Genomic DNA, 25123 nt, shown 5'->3' with positions numbered 1-25123 from the left:
TGGAGGGCCATCCGTCAGACGAGTCCCCTAATCGATTTATTCACAGACTCCATGTCTGCCACCATCACGCTGCCTTCGGTGGAGGCTCATCCTCGGACCATCTGATCCACCTCTAGTGTGCCCTGTGCTCTAGTTCAAGGTCTCCAAAGCCATATTTTCTAGGAGATACAGTTATAAATCAGGAGTGTAGACTGTCCAACAAAGATGAACGACTATCAGTTGGTTATTAATCGGATTTGGTTTTTTTTTAATCCACCTAAAATGATTTCTATTACAAAGTTTATGAGGAGGATGTTGAGGTAGACATTTAGTCTGAAGGTGTTTTGTTTTCAAACAATACTCTGAGTATAAAATGACATCCTGGAAAGATATCGTAATGTTATTTGGTTGGGGTGGGTCACTAAAAAAAAAAAAAAAAAAAAAAAAAAATATATATATATATATATATGAGGACACAGCTGTGTGAGATCATTGCGTGGTCAGCCCTAGTTCACGATGGGGCTCAAAACACAGGCAGACAGCATTGATCTGTCATCAACAGGAATACAAGCACGAGTCTAAACACAGAAATAATACCAGACACATGGAACGGAGGAACATGAGAGGATATTAAGACAAAATATAGCTGCAAGCAGTGATGAAGGGCGCGAGCACCTCCAGTATACCAAATCTGGTATGACTCCAACAAACAGCCTCGGAGGAGAACGTCAAAACCCACAAAACCAAAAATAACTCTCTTCCTGTTGAGTATGGAGAACACCAATGTACATTACAATTTTGCTCGTTTTGAAGCACCCCACACACCTACCAAATTTGACACGGATAGGTGAAACTATATATACCAGGCAAAAGTCTCAATGACATGGCGGTGCTATGGAGTCCTCCAGACACACCTGGGGCCAAGCCTCTATCCCTGAGCATCAGTGGCCAGGACTGATGCGTTTTACCAAGTTTCACGAGTTTTTCCCCACCTCAAAAATGACCAAGTTTTGATGAAAAATCTCATCTCATCTCGTTATCTCTAGCCGCTTTATCCTTCTACAGGGTCGCAGGCAAGCTGGAGCCTATCCCAGCTGACTATGGGCGAAAGGCGGGGTACACCCTGGACAAGTCGCCAGGTCATCACAGGGCTGACACATAGACAACCATTCACACTCACATTCACACCTACGCTCAATTTAGAGTCACCAGTTAACCTAACCTGCATGTCTTTGGACTGTGGGGGAAACCGGAGCACCTGGAGGAAACCCACGCGGACGCGGGGAGAACATGCAAACTCCACACAGAAAGGCCCTCGCCGGCCCCGGGGCTCGAACCCAGGACCTTCTTGCTGTGAGGCGACAGTGCTAACCACTACACCACCGTGCCGCCCTGATGAAAAATAATAATAATAATAATAATAATATAAGAATCCTTAGGAAAACAATGGGGCTTTGCACCTGCATGCAGTGCCGTCTGGTGAACACAGGATGAATATGGAACAGGTGCACACGTTAAGGAACAAACCTGTGACAAAACAGCCAGTGTAAACAAAGTGCATCACAAAAAAAAAAAAGCTTTGAACTCAAATGCAAAGGGCATCTTGTGGGACATCGTCAGAATTTCCAGAAACATTCACGCTGCATGAGAAACATGTCATACTTGCAACAAAACATATAACCCCCTGTTTAACGTGTCTAAAGTTACCAGTTCTGTCTTCCTATTGTGTTGCTCGTGCCACAGGAACATTCCGTGTTTACTGTCAAAGAGTAAGGTGTTTGATCCAATCTTCACCGGTCCAGAGCCTGGCAAAAATCAAACCCCCATCTGTTAAACGTCTGTGAAAACTTACCCATTTCTGAATTAATGTCTGATGAGACGCTTTTCACTAAACGCACAACATGTACATCGAGGCACATGGTTGGATAAACAGCAAGAAGTCGAGCTGTTTCATAAAAAAAAAAGCTTGACTCCAATAACGGCCATGTTTATCCGATCTGCTCCAATATTTTTTCCAAGTCCATGATTTGATCGGATGAACTACGGTGCACCAGTTGACGACTGCTGTCTTACAGGAAGTGCAGTACGATTATCGTTGGCTTGCTAGTTGACCGGAAATGCAAGAAAATGGCGTCCTACACAAAGCAGCACTTCTGTGGAATTTGTCCCTGATCTCCCAATGTGATCTGTCTGGGAAACATTACAAAGGTTAAGATTAGAATTCGGTCTCTGTTTGAACGTAATCCAATCATGTGTTTGTGTTTATTTTCATCCTGTGTGGGTTTTTTAAATTTTTTTATTTATTTATTTTTTTGCGCGAAGCGCTAATGTCAAATCCTCGTAAAGCCGTAATCACTAACAAGCCCTGGCTGATGGACGGCCACAGAACAGCAGAATCGACCCCCAATGACACTGTGCCAGTCTGGACACGTCCTGTTCTGCCAACTGGTCCTGGGCTTTAATGGTCTTTTGATGGACTGCCCCTGTGTCCCAGGGAACCCGCGGTGACGGCCATTTCAACATCTGCTGCCAGAATGTCGCCGTTCTTTTAACTGCCAACACCGAGGCCACAGGCAGCTCATCTGCAAAGTGTTTATGCACGTTTAGCTCGCTCTGACCGTCTGTGGCACTGAACGAGACACAGAACATTGACAGAAAAAAGGAGAATGTTCCTGTCCAGTTATAATGCCCTTCAGAATTATTGGCACCCTTCCTAAAAATGTAAAATATCATCCTGGCGATGAATTCACATCTAGCACATTGTCAGAAACAGGTACAGTAGGAGTCCGTTTCTGTTCCCCAAGGTACAAGCTACACTAATGTACCTCCTAGGGCTCATTATTGGACCTCAAGGTAATTATATGTACCTTTTTTAGGGCCAAAACAGTACATATGTTCCCAAGTAGTGTGTATATAAAGGGTACAAATAAGTATCTTAGAGGGTACTGATCCAGTGACGAGCTGTTATACCCCTAAAGGTACAGTAATGAACTTTTATTTTCTGAGAGTATATCAACATATTTGGAAAACAAGTGTGGACTTTACGCAGGAAAAGCACTTTGATCTCTGATGCTTTGGAGCGGCTTTGTGGCTGCATCCCAGGAATGAATTCTGCCAAGGTGTTTCATCCCAAGTCCCAGTTGCCTCTGCCAGGAGGTTACGACTTGGCCACAGACAGAGCTTTCCACAAGCTGATGAGCTCCAAATGGTTCCACACAGAAATGGCTGACACAGAATTATTGAATTGTCATGAACATCTTTTAAAAAATAATAAATAAAAATATTAATCTGTAGCAGTGAAGAAGCTGAAGGATTTTGTTATTGATAAATCGGTTGAACCTATGATTTTCTTCAAAGTTTGCTGTCACATGATGGAATTATTTTAATTTGCCATGATGGTGATTAGAGATTAATATAGTAAGAAACTGCATATTGCACTTTCACGCAGGCGTAAACGATGCTGCTGCACAGCAGCACTGAATCAAAATGATTTTATTTTCTTTCAGCCCATAAATAATCAGGAAAAAAAAGCATCTCCATCATTTATAAAAGCCTCGAGTCTCCCGAGGTGAGCAATTGCTGTTTGTTTGGTCGGCTGTGTGTCTTTTCTATTGCGCCTTGATAAAGTCCATCACCTTATTTGTGAGAGTAATATGGCCCAGTGCAATCCCAAATTACAGATAAATGACACAGCAAATTGGAAAATTAAGAGGGGAGGGCAGGGTAATTTGCTACCAAACAGGGTAAAACCAATTCATTAAGAAGCCTGAGGGGGGAAAAATGAGGCGCTGCTCATGAAGGAGGAAAAACCTCCAAGTCGGACCCCTTTGTCCTTCATCTTACCGCAGGAACAAAGTACAAATAAACATCCATACTTCTGGATTCTGATTGGTCAGAAGGTGTTGATTAGTTTTTTGAACAGCAGCTCTGACTGTAGTGCAGCTAAAAATCACAGGTTTATAATAACGTTCGTTATGGAGATGTTATCATTTCTATAATAACGGCTCATTCACAGGAACTTATCTGACCTTTGTGGAAGGAGTCTCCAGGAACAAACAGAGGTAAAACTGTAACTTTTAATTTCAGACACAGACAGCAAAGTTTACACTTTGCTTTTTGCTGGATTTTTTTTCTTTTTTTGGTAATGTCACAAGCTGTGGTTTTGTTTCTTTCTCTCTTTTTTTTTTTGGTCTGATTAAAAACCAGTAGCTAGGCCAGGTTGGATGAGCTTTTGTGATCACGCGTCTTCCGTCCGTTGTCTGTCCACAATTTACAAAAATCGCTACTCCTCCTGCAGGACTGATTGGATTTCGATCAAACTCGCACGCAATGTTCTCCAGGTGGGCGTGCATAAAAGTTGTCAAGATGTTGGCGCCATGTGTCATTGAGGCTATTTTTATTTACGTAATTTATGCACGAATAATGTTCTATAGTAAGAGAGAAAGTCTGTCATTTTAAAGTCTTTTAAAAATGTTTTGTTTCTCCAGCCATGTTTTCTTTTCATAAAATAGAAGCTGCAGTTATTTATTTTTATTTATTCTGGTCAAAAATTTGTTCCTACATAACCGACATGCAAAAAAAGTCAAAAGTCAAGGGCACAGACATAATCCAACAAATGATACACATGCCACCGGAGTGCAGTAATTATACTGTGTTTTGTTGTTGGACTCAGTAGGTGGGGTTCAGGGCTGAAACAAAAATCCCCCACGCACAGGAGGTCATGTAGTGGGCTGAAGAGTCAAGGGCCAAACAAAACCAACACCTGATTCACAAACGATCTCATTCTGAAATGAAGACTGAAGCCTCGTTAGAGAAATCACACAGCAGCCATTTATATCTATCTATCTATCTATCTATCTATCTATCTATCTATCTATCTATCTATCTATCTATCTATCTATCTATCTATCTATCTATCTATCTATCTATCTATCTAAATAGGCCATGCCTCCTTCATTGGGACTACAAAATACAGACCATGCCTTATTTAGTTTGACTGAGAGGAACAGGGGCTTTAGTCATTTACTGGGGCTGACAGGGAGAGAAGCCACACCTCCTTTACTGGAACTGATGGGGACAGAAGCCACGCCCTCTGCATGGGGACAGAAGCCACGCCCTCTTCACTGGGACGGATATGTATATAAGACACATCTCCTTCACTGAGACTGACAGGCTGGAAGACCATGCCTCTTTTTGTTGGATTGACAGACTTTAAAGGTCACACCACCTTCAATGATGTGATAGGACCAGAGACCACGCCCTCTTCACTGGGATTGACAGGTACAGAGGTGACGCCTTAACCTATGTGAATGAGGTAAAAAGGCCACACCTCGTTTACAGGCACTGCCATGCCATGCACAGAGGCTGCGCCTCCTTTACTTGATGAACAGAGGCCACACCTCCTTTGTTTGACCTGAGGCACTCCCCTTTCACTGGGTGGAGAAGCTACACCTTATTCAATGGGACTGTGGAACAAAAGCCTCACCTCATTTACTGATACTGCCATGCACATAGGCCACGCCTCCTCGAGGACAAACAAGGACATAAACCACACCTCGTTCACTGGGACGTCCAGTAAATTGCCTCCTTTTCTGACTCTGTGCTTGGATTGAATTCAACTTTTTATGGATGTTGCATTTAATAAAAATATTCATACTACAGTAATTTGCATAACAATGTCATCATTTACAGATATTTGCCTGCTGGATAGGAACACGATGAAACAAAAACCCACCTGTTCTTCTGCTTGTGTGTCTCCGGTTCTTTGGCAGAAGTTTCACCAGCGTGACTTTGATTCTCCAGGTCTCTCAGGAGATCCAGCTCCTCTCTCACACCATCTGCCCGAGAGTTCCTGATCCTTCCAGCCAGGAAAAAGGTCCAATCAATCGCTGCTCAAACGGTGACCATGTTGGCCTCTGGCCATTGCTGCACTTCCAACAAGCTCAGCACTTCAGCCGGATTAAATATCACATTTGGAGAAATGTCAGTGTCCAGATCTATAACTGCAGCTTAATAAAGTGTGTATGAGGTGTGTCTCTGATGTTTTGTGCACATTCATCAGGGTTCAGTAGTGTACGGTACGCCTTTGACTTATTTTTCACTACTTATTACATGCCACTTCTCTGCCTTTGCCTCTATTATTATTAGATAAACAGTGAAACATGGGGGATGATATCCTCTACCTCAGCTTCATTTTCTCTCAGCCTGGCCTCGTTTTCTTTAAATTGCAGATGACGGTGTTGCTCTCTGCCACGCATGATCGCGAGCAGCAAAGCAATAAATGGCTTATTTACTCTTCTCCGAACCCGGACCAACCCAGATTTACCAAGGAGGCACTTTCATTCCCTTTTATTGCAAATACACATCAGTGCACTCGCAGTTGCTCTTGCTGTAAAATGAAACAGTCGCAGAGAAAAATTACACCATGGTTCTGCAGGACTGCCAGTGACAAAGGCAATAACTGAACATGTTTACGCTCAGGAAGCTAGGCTAATTATACAGCGGAGAAAACTGTCAATGTCGAGCCATATGTGGTGTCACAGAAAAACATTCCCGATAAAGAAGTGTATACACACACACACACACACACAATGGCTGTATCCTGGATGTCGTCCATTTAGAAACATGCTCTCGCCTTCGAAAGGGATAAACTTGTCATATTTATCCTTTTTACACTTAAAGGTAGCACTTTCTACATGTAGCTCACACATTTAAATTTTTTTTAACATGATTAATATTCTCCAATTGGACAGGAGGCTGGAATTTCCAGGATTTTTTTTTTATGCATTCATATTGATTTGTTGCTGTTATATTTTCCCCCTGATTTTATTGTAAAGGTTTAACTCTCAACTAGATAGAGACTGTGACTAAAGTCACAGCAATCTGCGCTAGCTGTGACAAAGCGGGACATCTGGTCACCGTGCCCAATAGATCTGGAACAGTAAGAGATGGAGAATGATGCTTAGTGAAGAAAAGTTGTGCCTTGCCACCCTGAATTTAAAAAAAGATTGAAAAAAAAATCTAGTTTTTCATGGATCATTCCAGATCAGTGATCCAGATCAGCACCAAAAGTCATAGCAATGTAATTCAGCCCAGAGGTATTCTTCAGGTGGAATTTGGTTACGAGTGGTTGAAAACTGAGGGAGAAATGGTGTCCTAAAAAAGTTAGGATAATAATAATAATAATTAATAATTAGAAATATCCTGAGTGAGAGTAACAATTGGCACCAGCGCTGCTAGCGCAAATTAAAAAGTGAAAATAAAAACTGAGTGACTAGATGGTGTGATGAAGTGGAGTTACTGCTCCCATCCTGGAGTGCTTTATTCCTCTTATACCCCAGTGATTTCCCAACAATTAGAATTCTTCTAAAATTTATTAAAGTATGACGCATTGCACATTTTATCCGTTTACAGTTATATTTAATATTTATGCAACAACAGTTTAGTTCCTTTTCTTACTTACATTATAGCAGCTATAAACAAAGTTAATAAAAAAAACCCAAACCCTGCAGCTTGTCATGGTACTAAGAAACCGTAAAGCGTAAACTCTGCCGTCTTGAAGATGTTGGAAAAATTTTTGGAAGAGTTACAGCTTTGGAACAAAACTCTAACACTGGAGACTCCTTCCATCAATGTGAAATAAACTTACAGTCTCCTAGCAGGAAACATCACCCTTTTTAAAAATCTGTTCAATCGTAGTGGAGCGTCGGCTCTCCGAGTCTCTGTGTGTGAGCTGCTGCTATAGCAACAACAACGTATGACAAGAAGCGTATTAATATACACCTGTGATTTGTTATTTTCAAAAAAATTATTTTTATACTTTTGGAATAAAACTGATTTGGGGGTGGGGCTTAATGGAGGGCTCATTTGGTGATTGTCACAAATGCTCTACAGATTTGGCCCAATCATATTGCAGATTGGATGATGACCATGTGGAACCTGAAAAATGCAGATTTCATTAATGTTAGTTATGAACAGATGGCTGTTGTCATGGTAATAACGAACGCTACATTCTGACATGGTTTTCAATTTACATCTCATGCATACGGGCATTTTTAAGGAGGGGAAGGGTTTAAGGATGCTTCCTTGACATGATTAGGTCATTCCAGATCATTCTTGTGCACTAAAATTCCACCAATGTATCTTTTGAGATAATTTTAGCTTTTTAAAATCACAAGTGTTTAGATTTCCTTGAAAGCGCCTTAATCAGACAAAAGACACGAACGAACATGAGTAGATCTGAAACATTATAAATCTGAGGTAAAGATGTGAGTGATGTGTAAAGTTCGCCGTCCTGGCATGGCGCGTATGGCGAGTAGAAGCGAAGCAGGGTGACTTTACTGATCCTGGCAAAGACGCCGTTCTTTTAGAAAGATAAATAAATTAGTCGACGCAGATCCATAGGGCTCATGGCGGGATCTATTTTCCGCCTCAGCATGTGAGGTGTGATGGATGGAGTGGCTCTTTTGGCACACTCGACATGCCGCAGGGAAATTAGGAAATGGCGACAAGAAGGTCACCGTGAGCTGTGAGTGAAGTCCAAAAAGTGCAGACGACTCGAGCAGAGAGGAAATGGTTTCTTTCTTCAGTGTTTAATATCACCGGGATTCTGTAGACTTGCCCCCACAAGCTGTTCCTGTTATCATAAGGACTGTCTTGTGCTCATCCCAGGACTCTTATTTAAAATTTAAGATTGTTTTCACACTGCACATCATTAAACAAACCAAAAAGGAAAAAAAAAAACCTTTTTAGATATGGCCACAAGTACAATAATGAAAAAAGGTAAATAAAATTTATCATGAAGTGTCCCAAGCACAGATAACACAGAGCCGGCACTCAATAACTGCACAGATATTACAACCCCGATTCCAAAAAAGTTGGGACAAAGTACAAATTGTAAATAAAAATGGGATGCAATAATTTACAAATCTCAAAAACTGATATTGTATTCACAATAGAACATAGACAACATATCAAATGTTGAAAGTGAGACATTTTGAAATTTCATGCCAAATATTGGCTCATTTGAAATTTCATGACAGCAACACATCTCAAAAAAGTTGGGACAGGGGCAATAAGAGGCTGGAAAAGTTAAAGGTACAAAAAAGGAACAGCTGGAGGACCAAATTGCAACTCATTAGGTCAATTGGCAATAGGTCATTAACATGACTGGGTATAAAAAGAGCATCTTGGAGTGGCAGCGGCTCTCAGAAGTAAAGATGGGAAGAGGATCACCAATCCCCCCTAATTCTGCACCGACAAATAGTGGAGCAATATCAGAAAGGAGTTCGACAGTGTAAAATTGCAAAGAGTTTGAACATATCATCATCTACAGTGCATAATATCATCAAAAGATTCAGAGAATCTGGAAGAATCTCTGTGCGTAAGGGTCAAGGCCGGAAAACCATACTGGGTGCCCGTGATCTTCGGGCCCTTAGACGGCACTGCATCACATACAGGCATGCTTCTGTATTGGAAATCACAAAATGGGCTCAGGAATATTTCCAGAGAACATTATCTGTGAACACAATTCACCGTGCCGTCCGCCGTTGCCAGCTAAAACTCTATAGTTCAAAGAAGAAGCCGTATCTAAACACGATCCAGAAGCGCAGACGTCTTCTCTGGGCCGAGGCTCATTTAAAATGGACTGTGGCAAAGTGGAAAACTGTTCTGTGGTCAGACGAATCAAAATGTGAAGTTCTTTATGGAAATCAGGGACGCCGTGTCATTCGGACTAAAGAGGAGAAGGACGACCCGAGTTGTTATCAGCGCTCAGTTCAGAAGCCTGCATCTCTGATGGTATGGGGTTGCATTAGTGCGTGTGGCATGGGCAGCTTACACATCTGGAAAGACACCATCAATGCTGAAAGGTATATCCAGGTTCTAGAGCAACATATGCTCCCATCCAGACAACGTCTCTTTCAGGGAAGACCTTGCATTTTCCAACATGACAATGCCAAACCACATACTGCATCAATTACAGCATCATGGCTGCGTAGAAGAAGGGTCCGGGTACTGAACTGGCCAGCCTGCAGTCCAGATCTTTCACCCATAGAAAACATTTGGCGCATCATATAACGGAAGATACGACAAAAAAGACCTAAGACAGTTGAGCAACTAGAATCCTACATTAGACAAGAATGGGTTAACATTCCTATCCCTAAACTTGAGCAACTTGTCTCCTCAGTCCCCAGACGTTTACAGACTGTTGTAAAGAGAAAAGGGGATGTCTCACAGTGGGAAACATGGCCTTGTCCCAACTTTTTTGAGATGTGTTGTTGTCATGAAATTTAAAATCACCTAATTTTTCTCTTTAAATGATACATTTTCTCCGTTTAAACATTTGATATGTCATCTATGTTCTATTCTGAATAAAATATGGAATTTTTCAACTTCCACATCATTGCATTCTGTTTTTATTTACAATTTGTACTTTGTCCCAACTTTTTTGGAATCAGGGTTGTAATATAAATAACTGTTTTGTGTGTGTATGTGTTTTTGTCACTCCAAACCTCCAGAAGCTCCACATGGCATTTGTGCAGCACTACCGCTCTGTTTTTGGCTAAAAAAATGTAAATAAAAAAATGTTGCAACACATAATGAGTTTCATTCACTTCATGCAGTCGAGTTGATTGAGTTGAATAATTTTCTAACTTGGTTTCACTTGGAAGCGGATCGAGACTGACTCACTTGGACACTCTGGGATTCCTTTCAAACAGAATAAACGTGTGTGTGTGTGTGTGTGTGAGAGAGAGAACTCTTTATCGACAGTTCATCCAGATTTCTCAGCCTCGAATGTATTTACCGAGTTAATTTGAGAGGTGTGGGTTTTTTTTTCGTTTTTGTTTTGTATAAAAGCTGAAAACATCAAATTTCAATTTTAGCTCCACTGAGAGCATTTTTCACTTGGGACATGACAAATGATAGATGACAAAAGCGTGCCCTTTGAGTCGATGTCTCCCAGTCATATGGTGCATTTCTGTGGTTTCAGACGTGCCCTTGATCCGAAGGGTAGAAGGTCCCTGAGGGATGTGTTGTATCTGTGAAAGATTTATCACCGTTTGGGGGTATTATAGAGGTTATCATGTGACCTGTCCCACACTCGTCCCTCGACTGAGAGATTTATGCTGGGTCTCTTGCCATCACAATATCCACAACTGTCTTCAAACATGGTGTAAGATCAATGACATGATGACCAAGATTGAATGAATATTGCTTGTTTTTTCGCCCATCGCTTCAGGCAACTAACTGCACTTCATTTGACAGGTTCACATGAAGAACCAGAACAAACTGTCCTCATGTACAGGGAGTGGAAACAACAATGGAAACCTCACATGGTGCTCTCCTTCCTTCACTGTGAGAATGATCATGGTTCTCTTTGTGTGTATGCGTCAGAAACCCACAAGTTTATTCCCATAAGGGTTATTTAATTGTTGTTCCTCTGGAGAAATCCTTAAATCATTGAGATATTGTGGTGTATAGTTTACATCAGCGTCTAGCATGCCACAACTAAAAGGATTTAAATTTATCACACAGTTTGATGAGCAACATTGGGGTTAATATGTTGGGACTGGGAAAACGTAAGATTTAAAATACAAACTTCTTAAATATTTGGTCTGATCCTGTGCCTTGACTTTGGAACTCAATTTCAGTTTTAAAGCTTTAAACTGCAAATTTCATTGTGCTTCTCGGTGTGTGGTTCTCCAGTTGTGTTTGTGAGAGCCTGAGTTTGGACTTTTCTATTCAGCCAGAGCCTCGAGGTTTGAATAAAAAATGGTGCATGCAATACATTAGAAAAATGATTCCTTTAGGGAGAAAAACCCTTTCCAATGGCATCAGCAAAAATAAATCGTCTGTCCTTTTGTCTCATTACCACCAACTGATTCAGCTTCTCTCCAACCAGATGTTCTGTACCTGCCTCACTTTGCTTTCAAACCCATCACTGCCTCATCCCGGTCTCCAGGTTCCGGTCAGTGGGACGCAGGAAGACTCTGCTGACGCTGTGTGATTTAGCTGGTAGATTGGTTCAGTTCTGAGGGTGAGGAACGTTTCAAACTTGCTGAAGAAATGAGAAACGGAGCTCCACTGGGTTCCACTTTGTCTAAGTCAGGGAAAGTTCAAGCATTTACACCATCTGCTTCTGAGAGTTCCAGCCTCGGTTGGTGTTTTATTAGACCCAGAACCATGAAAAATTGGTTGAAATGATAGACTTGTTCTTCAACCAAACTTGAAATGTTTTCTAAAAAAATTTGCAAGCACTCTTAGTAAATTTAGAAACTTTCTTGAAAGGGTTCTTCAGTTGTCCTTCTGGAAGAACCCTGAAATATTCGATGAAGAACCATGTCATGGAGTGTTTCCTTGTCAGAAATGCTTCCAAGAACAACCCTTAATGATCAAATGAACTGTTAAAGAACCCTGAAAGATTGTACCAAGTATTTAAAGCTAACAGGTTCTCGATATGTAGAAGAAACTATTAAGCAATAATTTGGAGTTTGTACAGTTGCACTCTTCGGGGGAAAAAAAAGGTTCTTGTTGAAGGGTTCATTTAGTATCTTCCAAAAAGGTTCTTCTTGCCACCCTCAGTTTCAAGGGTTCTTTGGAATGCGTTCCCAGAATTTTTTTTTCCAAGTTGGAAGCTTGTAATTGCTTCAATTCTGCATCATAAATTCCTAGGGGCGGAGCTAATATTCTGGCCTGTAAATAGAAGCCTGAAACAAAGAAATGTCTGATATCCACCACATGCTAACCTTCTGACCAATCAGAATTCAGTAGGACCGTGGAATAAATGAAGATATTAAATGTGTCTTCTGTAATATATCAGTGCAAGCATGATGTTAGATTGTCTGTCAGGTTTTTTTTGTTTTGCTTTCAAATGCAAAAAGAAAGGAATCGATTTTAGCTTGGGAATGATGTTCATGCTGGTATAAGAAGGATTTATTTTTGAGTATGTGGGTATGATATTAAATATTCAAGAGATCTCTGCGTGGGGTGAGAACATCGCCTGTCTGTCCTCAGAAGGGATACAGCAGAGATAATTAACCGTTTAAGATCGTCAGTATGGAGAGATGACATGATGATTTACTGTTAAAGGCGGTTTGACACTGCAAGCTTGAAACTTTCAAACTTTAAATATACTTCAATACACTTTTCACTTCGGTGCACTTTTTTCTGTAATGGTTTTGTTTTAGATGTCTGCGTAAACCCGACTTCAGGTGCAGGTCGGCTTTAGAGAAGAGACTCGGTGAACGTCGGGGAATTAAAGCTGTCGAGTTTGTAACTCGCTGATATGTCCTGTGTAAGTGAGTTTGACACAGTGTGGAATAAATGTGCTGACTTTTACGAGTGGAGATTTAGAGAAAGTGTTTCAGGGGCTTTAGGGATATGATCCTCTCTCTCTCTTTCTCTCCGAGTTCTGATCTGACATCAGTTTTGTAGGAAGTTTGAAGAGGCTGAGCAATTGTGTTGGATTTTCACTGAATGATATCAGCAGTTAAAAATTAAAAACATTCGCAAGATAATCCAAATATAGTTACGGATCACTTGATTAATGTTCCTTAGAGAAACCAGGAAATGATGTCACACTTCAGACAATACTGATTAACTGCAGCGAGTCAAGATTGTCGCATTATGATGTGCATAATCTCAGCAGAGGTTTTATTTGGCCAAATCCACGACTTGAAATCAGAGTCCATAGTAAGGGTAAGAAAGCAGGCTGGCTTAATTTAGGGCAGTCCATCATCATACATGAAGAAATGGAACGAGGGTAAAAACCAGGAAGTACAACGTTCCAGAGGGAACAAGGCTCAGGCTCAGCAGAACAAAAACATGAAAACTTTTTGCCTTTAAAAAGGACACAGCAGGATAAACACACAGAAACTCTTCAAGGAGTAACACGGAACAGGTGAACACAGTCGGGTAACAAATCAGCAGAGACAGCACCAGAACAGGAAACAAAACCTGAGCACACGGAGCATCTCACTGACACTTTTGTTCATTTTATATGAAGCAGCATTATGTTCTCATTTTCTTTTTGTGAAGTCAGTTGTTTATAGAATGATAACAAAAATGCTTCTGATATAAACCCAAGCACATGTTTGGAACAGAATGTGTTTCTTGTCCTCTGCTTTCTTTCTTTTTTGTCTCCTCTCCCACTCCTTTATCATCCTGTGTTCATTGTCCTTAATCCAGCCTCCAGTGACTCTTTTGTCATTTGTCACTGCTGTTGTCTAGTTTTTCATTGTCGCCTCTATCTCTGCCAGCCACTCCTCTCTATCTCTGTCATTCCATCTCTCTCTCTCTCTCTCTCTCTCTCTCTCTCTCTCTCTCTCTCTCTTCTTTATGACCACATATTCTCTTCCTCCATCCATCCCCCATCCCTGACTGATGACATGCTGTACCGTAAATGCTTACTCCAGCATTTACTCTCTCCCTCTCTCAGACAGACACCCCCGGTTAGACCAGCTCCTTTAAATGCTGGTTATCAATGAAACGTTGACTTGTTGACTGCAGGGCAGACGCTAGAGTCAGTTATCCATCTGATAAAAACCCAATTGGACGCGGCCCAGGATCGTCACGCTTCTCCAATTGATCTCCTTGAATCGATTCCCATGGCGGCGCCAACAGGACGGCGTTATCACCACACTTGTAATGACATCAGCTCAGAAACTGACGTCGTATCAAGTGAACTGCTTGAGACGTCCAGAAGGTGGAATTAGACTTGATTAAACTCCTCCCACATTGTGGTTACATCATTCAATTCATAAGAATTTGACTGAATTCTTAATTTTAATCCCAGACCAATAAGCACACAAGTTTATGCATCAAGTTTGACTCCACCCACTGGATTCTATTTAGGAGAATCGGTTTCAAAAATAAAGTGTACTTTGTAAGAAACTCTGAGTGAATGTCTAGAATTTAATGCAGAAGCACTGTGTTTAGGATTGGCTGAAAAATACCACGAGTTAGCCCCAGTCTTCTGGGATGGAAAAATCCAATTTCTAAAGTTGTTTTTTTTTAAAACAATAATTAAAGTAAATTGACAAGTTTGACCACATGGGTTTATTTACGAGACACGAGACATGACGTCTTATGTCGGTAGTGCAGAATTTAATATATGCAAACTGAAAAATCTTGGGTGGGCAACTTTGGGGACATTGAGATCACTGAGATGAAACCTAAAATAAACACTCAGAACATGAGGAAGCCTGAGGTGGTGGTGGTGAAGAAAAAGTCCCTGAGAGGACACGAGGAAGAAACTTGTCGAGGAACCAGGTATGAGCTTTGTAAACAGGAGCGTATGAGCTGATGAGGAACGTGAATATGAGTGTCCGTGTCATTTCTGAATTCATTATAGTTTTAATTTCAACTCTATTGTGTTGAAGTAATCAACTGTTCAGTGATGGACACTTGAGTACAAACCTGTTGCAGTCCTGAGGCTATCCAAGGAAGATCAGGAAATATGAACTGCGTTAACTTCCTGAATATTAACAGTACAACTCTTTATCGTGCTGGTGTGTTTACTCGCACATTTTCATCCTGATACAAACCAAAAGTCTCGTTGTTATTCACTTATTAGTGCACGGTGTATTTTAATATCCTGCCGAGACGGAGTTACAGTAATAAGATGGCAGCGATTAATATTTCCCTAAGGATGGAGAGAAAAGAAAAAGGCAAAACATCGCTTCCGGTGCTGCATACATTACTGTCCACTGATCTCATCTCATATTAATATCAAAAGGCTGCTTATTTTAATACGTCTCAGTGTAAGAGGGTCGAGGAGAACAAGATAGATGGCTGAGAAAAGAATAATGTGGCTGGCTGAGTGTTACAGAGAGAGCTGATGCAACCCAATACACAGCTTGAAATATGAACGTTTTATTCACGTCGCTGTCCTAACCAACTGCCAACCACGTCTCAGGGACGTCACGAGATCAGATGACAAGGATTCAGGAAAAACAGCTCCGTATTATAAATCCATCACTGCTTCAAGCAGCCAGTTCTTTACAGAAAATTTTATCTGCATTAAGAGCACTATGACATGAAAAAGAGATAACCCAAAGTCATCTTAATTAATTATCTAAATTAGCACGAAGCGCTGTATCACTTTTACCCACAGTTAGAAACTCATAGGTGTGCGTTAATTAAATCTGTCGTCCATCAAGACACTGTTAAAGTCAAACGTAACTCTGAAAGAATTTGCATGAATTTAAACAAACAGGAATGATGAAGTCATAAAAAAGTACACATGCTAACCCCGCCACTTATACTAAGCACAACCTTCATAAATTTGTTCCGATTTAGCATGTGTTAGCTTGTGTTGATCTTAAAGTAAAAATTCACTTAAATGTCATCATGTAACCATGACAACAAGAATTCATATCCATTTCGGCTCTGTCAAGAGTCGATCGTGAATTTGTTCAGTCGCACGGTTATATTTGTAAATGTTTTGTGGGATTTTTTTTCTTCTTCATCTGACTGTACGTCTGTGTTTTGAAAAGCTGTTTTTTCGTGCACTAAAATGCTGCAAATCTCAAAACAAATGGCCCTGAATGGGATTCATTGAACTCACTGATTCACAACTAAACTGATTCACAATGAAGCAAATCTTTCGATTCAGATAAAAAATGATTTACTGAGTCAAACACTAAATGACTGAATGAGAGAGGAGTGAACAACTGAACAACACTGGAGCAAACTTTGATTGTGACGGAAAGACATATTTGTTGATTTAAACCAGTGGCGGCTGGTAGTCTTTCAAACAGGGGAGGCTGGTCGGTTACGATATTTCCAGATTTTAAAGGAAAAAACATCAATTTTGCCCATACTCTTGCCTCTGATCTGGCTGATTGTTGGCAGGGTCACAAATTGTGAAATAACAGGTTCTTTTGGCCCATTAGCCTACTGTCCAATATACATGATGGTGGTGTATTTTAACATTTTATATTTTAAAATTGTGGCATGTTGTTTAAAAATTGATCATTATTGAAAGCAGCTCTTTGTCAGGAACCTCAGCAGTAGAGCTGGGTGCCACACATTTCATTCAATGACACTTTCCCTATATTTTACTTATTTTGACTGAGAAATGTTTTATTGACAATTTTGATAACCCTTCACTTTTAATCCAGGTCTGTAGTGTGAAATGTTCTCGGCTGTGTTTTTGTTTAAAAATGTTTTCCAGATTGTAGCGGTGTTTAATTCATATCCAGAAAAATATATATTCCAATATAATATCTCATCTCATCTCATTATCTCTAGCCGCTTTATCCTTCTACAGGGTCGCAGGCAAGCTGGAGCCTATCCCAGCTGACTACGGGTGAAAGGCGGGGTACACCCTGGACAAGTCGCCAGGTCATCACAGGGCTGACACATAGACACAGACAACCATTCACACCTACGCTCAATTTAGAGTCACCAGTTAACCTAACCTGCATGTCTTTGGACTGTGGGGGAAACCGGAGCACCTGGAGGAAACCCACGCGGACAACATGCAAACTCCGCACAGAAAGGCCCTCGCTGGCCCCGGGGCTCGAACCCAGGACCTTCTTGCTGTGAGGCGACAGCGCTAACCACTACACCACCGTGCCGCCCCAATATAATATACTCAGCATAAACATTTTAAATAGATTCTATATTTTTGGTCCATCCATGACATGTTACTAAAGTAGCCTATTTACTGTTGTTGATGTGGGTCACTTGCTGTTAGCCAATTCACTTTCTCGTACCAGGAGAGCTGAAAGGAACGAGTATTATTCCCTACCTTTTTCACCAAGTCAATTTGAGGCATTGGTCTACCCTGCTCTTTAATTTTAATTTTTTCCTCGAAAGGAAGAGTGGCAAATGGCTTCGCCAAAATTAAATCAGCAATGCTTGGCATCCGTGTGCAGCTTTCTTGCTAGCTGACTAGCCCCCTCAAGTTCAAGTTCAGTCACTCAAATAAACGAAATTTCTGGAACTAAGATAGCAAACTTGACAACACTATATTTACACTTTATTTACAATGAAAATATATACAAACTAAAAAAGCTGGTAGAAACTGTATGTAATGAATGAAATCGAAATGTAAGCTGATCTCTTACAATACACCACAGCACTTGCGAATCCGCATGGGACTGAACTGAGATTCACCGCTGCCTGTCTATATTTGAAACGAGCTGTCAATCAAAGAAAATATCCGGCCGCTTTCACCAATCACCAGTCTCCTCGCGGAAACTGCCATGTCCCTCCCACTGTGAGGCTGGGAGTCCGTGGGCGGGCGTTTTCGCAGTATTTGTCCAATAATCGTCTTGCATTTTGAGATTGAAAAGCGCAGAGCTCCCAAATGCCATTGAAGTCCACTGAGGCTGGGCTGCATCGCGCTGTCACGAGGGGGAAAAACTCACGCACACATTAAAGTTATAAGGGAATGATTTCGCACTGTAGTTGGGTTGAGCACATATATTTCTATGATTCTGGATCTGAAATAGCAATGTTATAAGGTCGGCTATAACATAAGCCTAGCGCAATTCATCCTACACGATGTTCATCATTTTTAGAGGAGGCTGAGCCTCCCTCGTTGTCTTAGAGCAATCGCCTGTGATTTAAACACTGATTTGATCAACAATACAGAGGCGATTCAATGAGTCAAACACTGATCCACTGCAACTAATCCTCGCTGTGACTGAACAACTCAATGGCTCAAGAGGAGCAGATCAGGTTTAACACACATGCAGTTGCAGATATGACTCACACTGTTCAGAAATTAAGTTGAACACTGAGATTTGCTGATTCACACACTGACACGTTGAACACCGAGATTTGCTGATTCACACACTGACATGTTGAACATCAGAGCAATCATAACTGAAAAGATTCACGGAGTCAAACACTGATCTGTTGAATGGGAATGGAGTGAATATCAACTATGACAGAAATGATTCACTCACTGATGCACATATTTGCAAATACAACTTCCACAAGTGAGATATAACATCCATTCATCCATTATCTGTAGTCGCTTATCCTGTGCAGGGTCCTGAGGCAGCTGATGGGTATCGGCAGGCCAGGCGGCGTGCCACAGCTCGGGCAGTTGCGGAGGCAAAAACTAGGAACTGGGAGGAGTTCGGTGAGGCCATGGAGGAGGACTATCGGTTGGCCTCGAAGAAATTCTGGCAAACTGTCCGGCGCCTCAGGAGGGGGAAGCAGTACTCTGCCAACACTGTTTACAGTGCGGGTGGGGAGCTGTTGACCTCGACTGGGGACATTGTCAGACGGTGGAAGGAATACTTCGAGGATCTCCTCAATCCCACCATCACGTCTTCCATTGAGGAAGTGGAGGCTGATGACTCAGAGGTGGACTCATCCATTACCCAAGCCAAAGTCACTGAGGTGGTTAGCAAGCTCCTCGGTGGCAAGGCACCGGGGGTGGATGGGATCCGCGCCAAGTATCTCAAGTCTCTGGATGTTGTGGGGCTGTCTTGGCTGACACGCCTCTGCAACATCGCGTGGCAGTCAGGGACAGTGCCTCTGGAGTGGCAGACTGGGGTGGTGGTCCCTCTTTTTAAGAAAGGGGACCGGAGAGTGTGCTTCAATTATAGGGGAATCACACTTCTCAGCCTCCCAGGGAAGGTTTACTCCAGGGTATTGGAGAGGAGAATTCAGCCGATAGTTGAACCTCGGATCCAGGAGGAAAAATGTGGTTTTCGTTCTGGTCACGGAACACTGGACCAGCTCTGTATCCTTCATAGGGTGCTCGAGGGTTCATGGGAGTTTGCCCAACCAGTCCACATGTGCTTTGTGGATTTGGAGAAGGCATTTGACCGTGTCCCTCATGGTATTCTGTGGGGGTGCTTCGGGAGTATGGGGTTCGGGGCTCTTTGCTAAGGGCTGTCCGGTCCCTGTACGAATGGAGCAGGAATCTGGTTCGCATTGCCGGCAGTAAGTCAGACCTGTTCCCTGTGCATGTTGGACTCCAGCAGGGCTGCCCTTTGTCACCGGTTCTGTTCATAATCTTTATGGACAGAATTTCTAGGCGCAGCCAGGGGCTGGAAGGAATCCTGTTTGGGAACCACAGGATTTCATCTCTGCTTTTCGCAGATGATGCTGTCCTGTTGGCTTCTTCAAACCAGGACCTTCAGCATGCACTGGGGCGGTTTGCAGTCGAGTGTGAAGCGGCTGGGATGAGAATCAGTACCTCCAAGTCCGAGGCCATGGTTCTCAACTGGAAACGGGTGGTTTGCCCTCTCCAGGTTGGTGGAGAAGTCTTGCCTCAAATGAAGGAGTTTAAGTATCTTGGGATCTTGTTCACAAGTGAGGGAAGGATAGAGCGTGAGATCAACAGATGGATCGGTGCGGCCTCCGCAGTGATGCGGTCGCTTTACTGGTCCGTTGTGGTGAAGAAGGAGCTGAGCCAAAAGGTGAAGCTCTCGATTTACTGGTCGATCTACGTTCTGACTCTCACCTATGGTCATGAGCTTTGGGTAATGACCGAAAGAACAAGATCGCGGATACAAGCGGCCGAAATGAGTTTCCTTCGCAGGGTGGCTGGGTGCTCCCTTAGAGATAGGGTGAGAAGCACAGTCACTCGGGAGGAGCTCGGAGTAGAGCCGCTGCTCCTCCACATCGAGAGGAATCAGCTGAGGTGGCTCGGGCATCACTTTTGGATGCCTCCTGGACGCCTCCCTGGGGAGGTGTTCCAGGCATGTCCCCCCGGGAGGAGGCCCCGGGAAAGACCCAGGACATGCTGGAGGGACTATGTCTCTCAGCTGGCCTGGGAACGCCTCGGTGCTCTTCCCGAGGAACTGGCCGAGGTGTCTGGGGAAAGGGAAGTCTGGGCTTCCATGCTCAGACTGCTGCCTCCACGACCCAGCCTCGGATAAGTGGTAGAAGACGAGACAAGATGATATGCTCATTTTGAATTCGATGTCAGCATCACATTTCAGTAAAGTTGGGACAGAGGTGTGTTTACCACTGTGTTGCATCACCTCTACTTTTACCAACACTCTGTAAATTTTTGGGAACTGAGGAGACCAATTGCTGTAGTGTTTAAAGAGAAATGTTGTCCTATTCTCACCTGATATACAATTTCAGTTGCTCAACAGTTTGGGGTCTCACATCTTTATCATATTTTGTGCTTCATAATGTGCCAAATGTTTTAAATGGGAGACAGGTATGGACTGCAGCAGGCCAGTTTAGCACCCAGACTCTTTTACTATGGAACCATATGTGCAGAAAGTGGTTTGGCATTGTCTTGCTGAAAGAAGGAAGGCCTTCCCTGAAAAAGATTTTGTCTAGACGGCAGCATATTGCTCTGAAACGTGTTAATATCATTCAGCATTAATTATGCCTTCCCAGATGTATAAGCTACCCATGTCATGTGCACTAATGCACCCTCATACCATCACAGATGCTGAATGCTTTTGAGCTGTGCACTGATAACAAGCCAGATGGTCCCTCTCCTCTTTAGCCTGGAGGACGTGGGGTCCATGATTTCGAAAAATAATTTCTACTTTTGATTTGTCAGACGGGCGGCACGGTGGTGTAGTGGTTAGCGCTGTCGCCTCACAGCAAGAAGGTCCAGGTTCGAGCCCCATGGCCGGCGAGGGCCTTTCTGTACGGAGTTTGCATGTTCTCCCCGTGTCTGCGTGGGTTTTCTCCGGGTGCTCTGGTTTCCCCCACAGTCCAAAGACATGCAGGTTAGGTTAACTGGTGACTCTAAATTGAGTGTAGGTGTGAATGTGAGTGTGAATGGTTGTCTGTGTCTATGTGTCAGCCCTGTGATGACCTGGCGACTTGTCCAGGGTGAACCCCGCCTTTCACCCGTAGTCAGCTGGGATAGGCTCCAGCTCGCCTGCGACCCTGTAGGACAGGATAAAGTGGCTACAGATAATGAGATGAGATTTGTCAGACCTCGGGACAGTTTTCCACTTCGCCTCAGTTGCTGACATTAAATTGAAGAAGGAGGAAACAATAAAATTTCTCAGTTTCAACATTTGGCATGTTGTCTTTGTACTATTTTCAATGAAATATTTGGTTTCCAAGATTTTCAAATCTTCACATTCTGTTTTTATTTACAGTTTACACAGCGTCCCAACTTTTTTGGAAACAGGGTTGTAAAAGAATTGTTCACGTACTAGACGTGTCTGATGTGTACCAGAGTGGCACTTGAGGGTCCTTGCTGGATGAGTAAATGCTGTGCTGTGAAAACCATTTTCATCTTCATCACTGGTATTCGTTTTATGCAATTAAAAATAAAACGGCTTTAAATGCAAGTCATGGCCTCGCTGTTTAAATCCAGATTGCACCTTGTTACTTGTAACCCTGTTCAGGATGAAAAGGCCTTTATTGCTCGACTGAAGTGCTGTAAGAGAGACATAGAGGAGGGAGGCGGGGCGAAGAGCGGAGAGATTGTTCAACTTCAAATAGCGGAGTGTGGCATGAAGCAGCTTGTTTATCAGGGAGGCCTGTGTAATCCAATTACAAGAACACTTTGATTTCTGCGCTTGTGTGTGTGGGATATGGACTTGCAATAACCTCAGGTCATTGGGTCCAAGCTCATTAGTGTGTGTGTGTGTGTGTGTGTGTGTGTGTGTGTGTGTGTGTGTGTGAGGGGTGGTGGAGGAAGTCTGTAAGTCTTGTTAGACACAAACTCCAGGGGCTGGAATGAATAATTTTACACTTATCCTCTGTTCACACTATAGCAAGTCACTATTATTGTTTGTAGTTTGTCTCTTGTGGACGTGTAATAACTGCTGCGTTTGTTGGTTGTGGGCGTGTCCAGCGTTTTTGCTTTCTAAGTTCTGATTCTGATGAAAAACGGTAGATATCTCTTCTCAAGCTAACTAAACACAAATTAGTGAGCTTTACACGTGCTGATGTGGATTGGGTGATGGTTGATCATCGTAAATATAAAATGACAAATTCTGAAGAGGGCGGCACGGTAGCAGGGGCGCAGATAGGATTTTTGAACTGGGGGGGACTGAGCTGTCAGCAAATGATTCCATTTTGTGTGTATATACCGTATATATATGTGTGTGTGTGTGTGTGTGTATGTGTATATATATATATATATATATATATATATATATATATATATATATACACACACACACACTACCGTTCAAAAGTTTGGGGTCACTTTGAAATGTCCTTATTTTTGAAAGAAAAGCACTGTTCTTTTCACTTTAAACTAATCAGAAATCCACTCTATACATTGCTAATGTGCTAAATGACTATTCTAGCTGCAAATGTCTGGTTTTTGGTGCAATATCTCCATAGGTGTATAGAGGCCCATTTCCAGCAACTCTCACTCCAGTGTTCTAATGGTACAATGTGTTTGCTCATTGCCTCAGAAGGCTAATGGATGATTAGAAAACCCTTGTACAATCATGTTAGCACAGCTGAAAACAGTTGAGCTCTTTAGAGAAGCTATAAAACTGACCTTCCTTTGAGCAGATTGAGTTTCTGGAGCATCACATTTGTGGGGTCGATTAAATGCTCAAAATGGCCAGAAAAATGTCTTGACTATATTTTCTATTCATTTTACAACTTATGGTGGTAAACAAAAGTGTGACTTTTCATGGAAAACACAAAATTGTCTGGGTGACCCCAAACTTTTGAACGGTAGTGTGTATACATGTTATTTCACCTCCCTCACTGCCATCACCAGGAACTACCTGCAGGCCAGGACAATGATAACAGTTTAACATAGCCTATGGAAATCCAAAGTTTACACATTATCATCACGCACAGAAATTGCAAAACTGCAAAACTAGTTTTAAAACCGCTAAGTTCCAACTGTTAAACATAGCGAGAGGCTGGGCTACGTGTGTGTGTGTAAAGTGTAAACCAGTGCATCCTGACTTTCTAACTATGCCTGTGTGTTGCGTGAGCGGCAGTCAGTCAACAACTCTTCGCAAAGTTTCCTTATGAAACAATATGCTCGCTGAAATTATGGCAGGGAACGCCAGATTAAACATTAAAACTGCCGTCTGAGCACTGTATCTACAGGCTACCACCGAAAGAAGGAGGCTACCAGAAAGGCATCTCTACTCCGTATGATTTTACTTTCACTACGACATTACTTTGAACAGACTATCAAAAAATTGTAAGGTGATATGATAAAGTAAGGCACAGTTTACTTACAGCCATTTTTTTTTTTTTAACGATGCAATCGTTTTCTGCCTTTTGGCACCCTTCATCATGCCGTGTTGGGGTCCTGAACTAGGAGGCGCTGTCCCCGATATGCCTGTCAAACTTGTAACCATAGCAACCAAGCTCGAGCTCGCAACCTGTGCAGTCTGCGCAGTTGCAACTATGTCTGTACTGCTGTGCACCTCAATAAACTGAATGGTAATTAGTCTTTTGATTTTTCCGTGAGGTTTGCCTTATGCAAAGAAAGACAGCATAGACGTTTTTTCCTCCCTATAAGTGGGGGGGACCGAACGAGGTGAATTTAAATCTGGGTGGGACGAATCCCCCCCGTCCCCCCCTCTATCTGCGCCCGTGCACGGTAGTGTAGTGGTTAGTGCTGTCGCCTCACAGCAAGAAGGTCCGGGTTCGAGCCCCGTGGCCGGCGAGGGCCTTTCTGTGTGGAGTTTGCATGTTCTCCCCGTGTCTGCGTGGGTTTCCTCCGGGTGCTCCGGTTTCCCCCACAGTCCAAAGACATGCAGGTTAGGTTAACTGGTGACTCTAAATTGAGCGTAGGTGTGAATGTGAGTGTGAATGGTTGTCTGTGTCTGTGTGTCAGCCCTGTGATGACCTGGCGACTCGTCCAGGGTGAACCCCGCCTTTCGCCCGTAGTCAGCTGGGATAGGCTCCAGCTCGCCTGCGACCCTGTAGAACAGGATAAAGCGGCTACAGATAATGAGATGAGATAAAGTGATATGAAATGATACAAAGCCAAATGATAATGCTCACTTTCGGAACTGGATTTTTTTTTTTTTTGCACACTGTTTCAACTTTTTTTTCCATCCCAAAACTTATTGTTCCAGTCAGAGCAAAGCAATAAAACTGTGTATTTCTGTTCTACTCGAAATCCTAATTCCTCATTTGAATACACCGCCTCCACAAAACCCTCTTTCTCATGCAGTGACACAGACAATTAGACTGAAACAGGAGGAAATTAGCATGAACCCCAGCTAATGTAATCACCTTTCACCTGCAAACATTC

The 25123-nt window shown here is 42.5% G+C and overlaps 1 protein-coding gene across 2 annotated transcripts in view; it reads right to left on the bottom strand.

Annotated features, from left to right (window-relative positions):
- The window catches only part of rps15a (ribosomal protein S15a), a 480374-nt gene that overhangs the window by 35861 nt on the left and 419390 nt on the right, over positions 1-25123 (bottom strand). The window contains exon 1 of one of the 2 annotated variants that reach the window (XM_060901081.1): positions 6406-6409. The exons of the other annotated variant lie outside the window; for it this stretch is intronic. The gene's annotated coding sequence lies outside the window, so the exon portion shown is untranslated. Of the gene's footprint in view, positions 1-6405; positions 6410-25123 lie in introns of those variants that run through there. 2 annotated transcript variants of the gene reach the window in all.

The sequence above is a fragment of the Neoarius graeffei genome, chromosome 20 (genome assembly GCF_027579695.1).
Source record: "Neoarius graeffei isolate fNeoGra1 chromosome 20, fNeoGra1.pri, whole genome shotgun sequence".
NCBI classification, from domain to species: domain Eukaryota; kingdom Metazoa; phylum Chordata; class Actinopteri; order Siluriformes; family Ariidae; genus Neoarius; species Neoarius graeffei.
The sequence above is the reverse complement of the archived record's forward strand: the minus strand, read 5'-3'. Positions and strand labels throughout refer to the sequence as shown.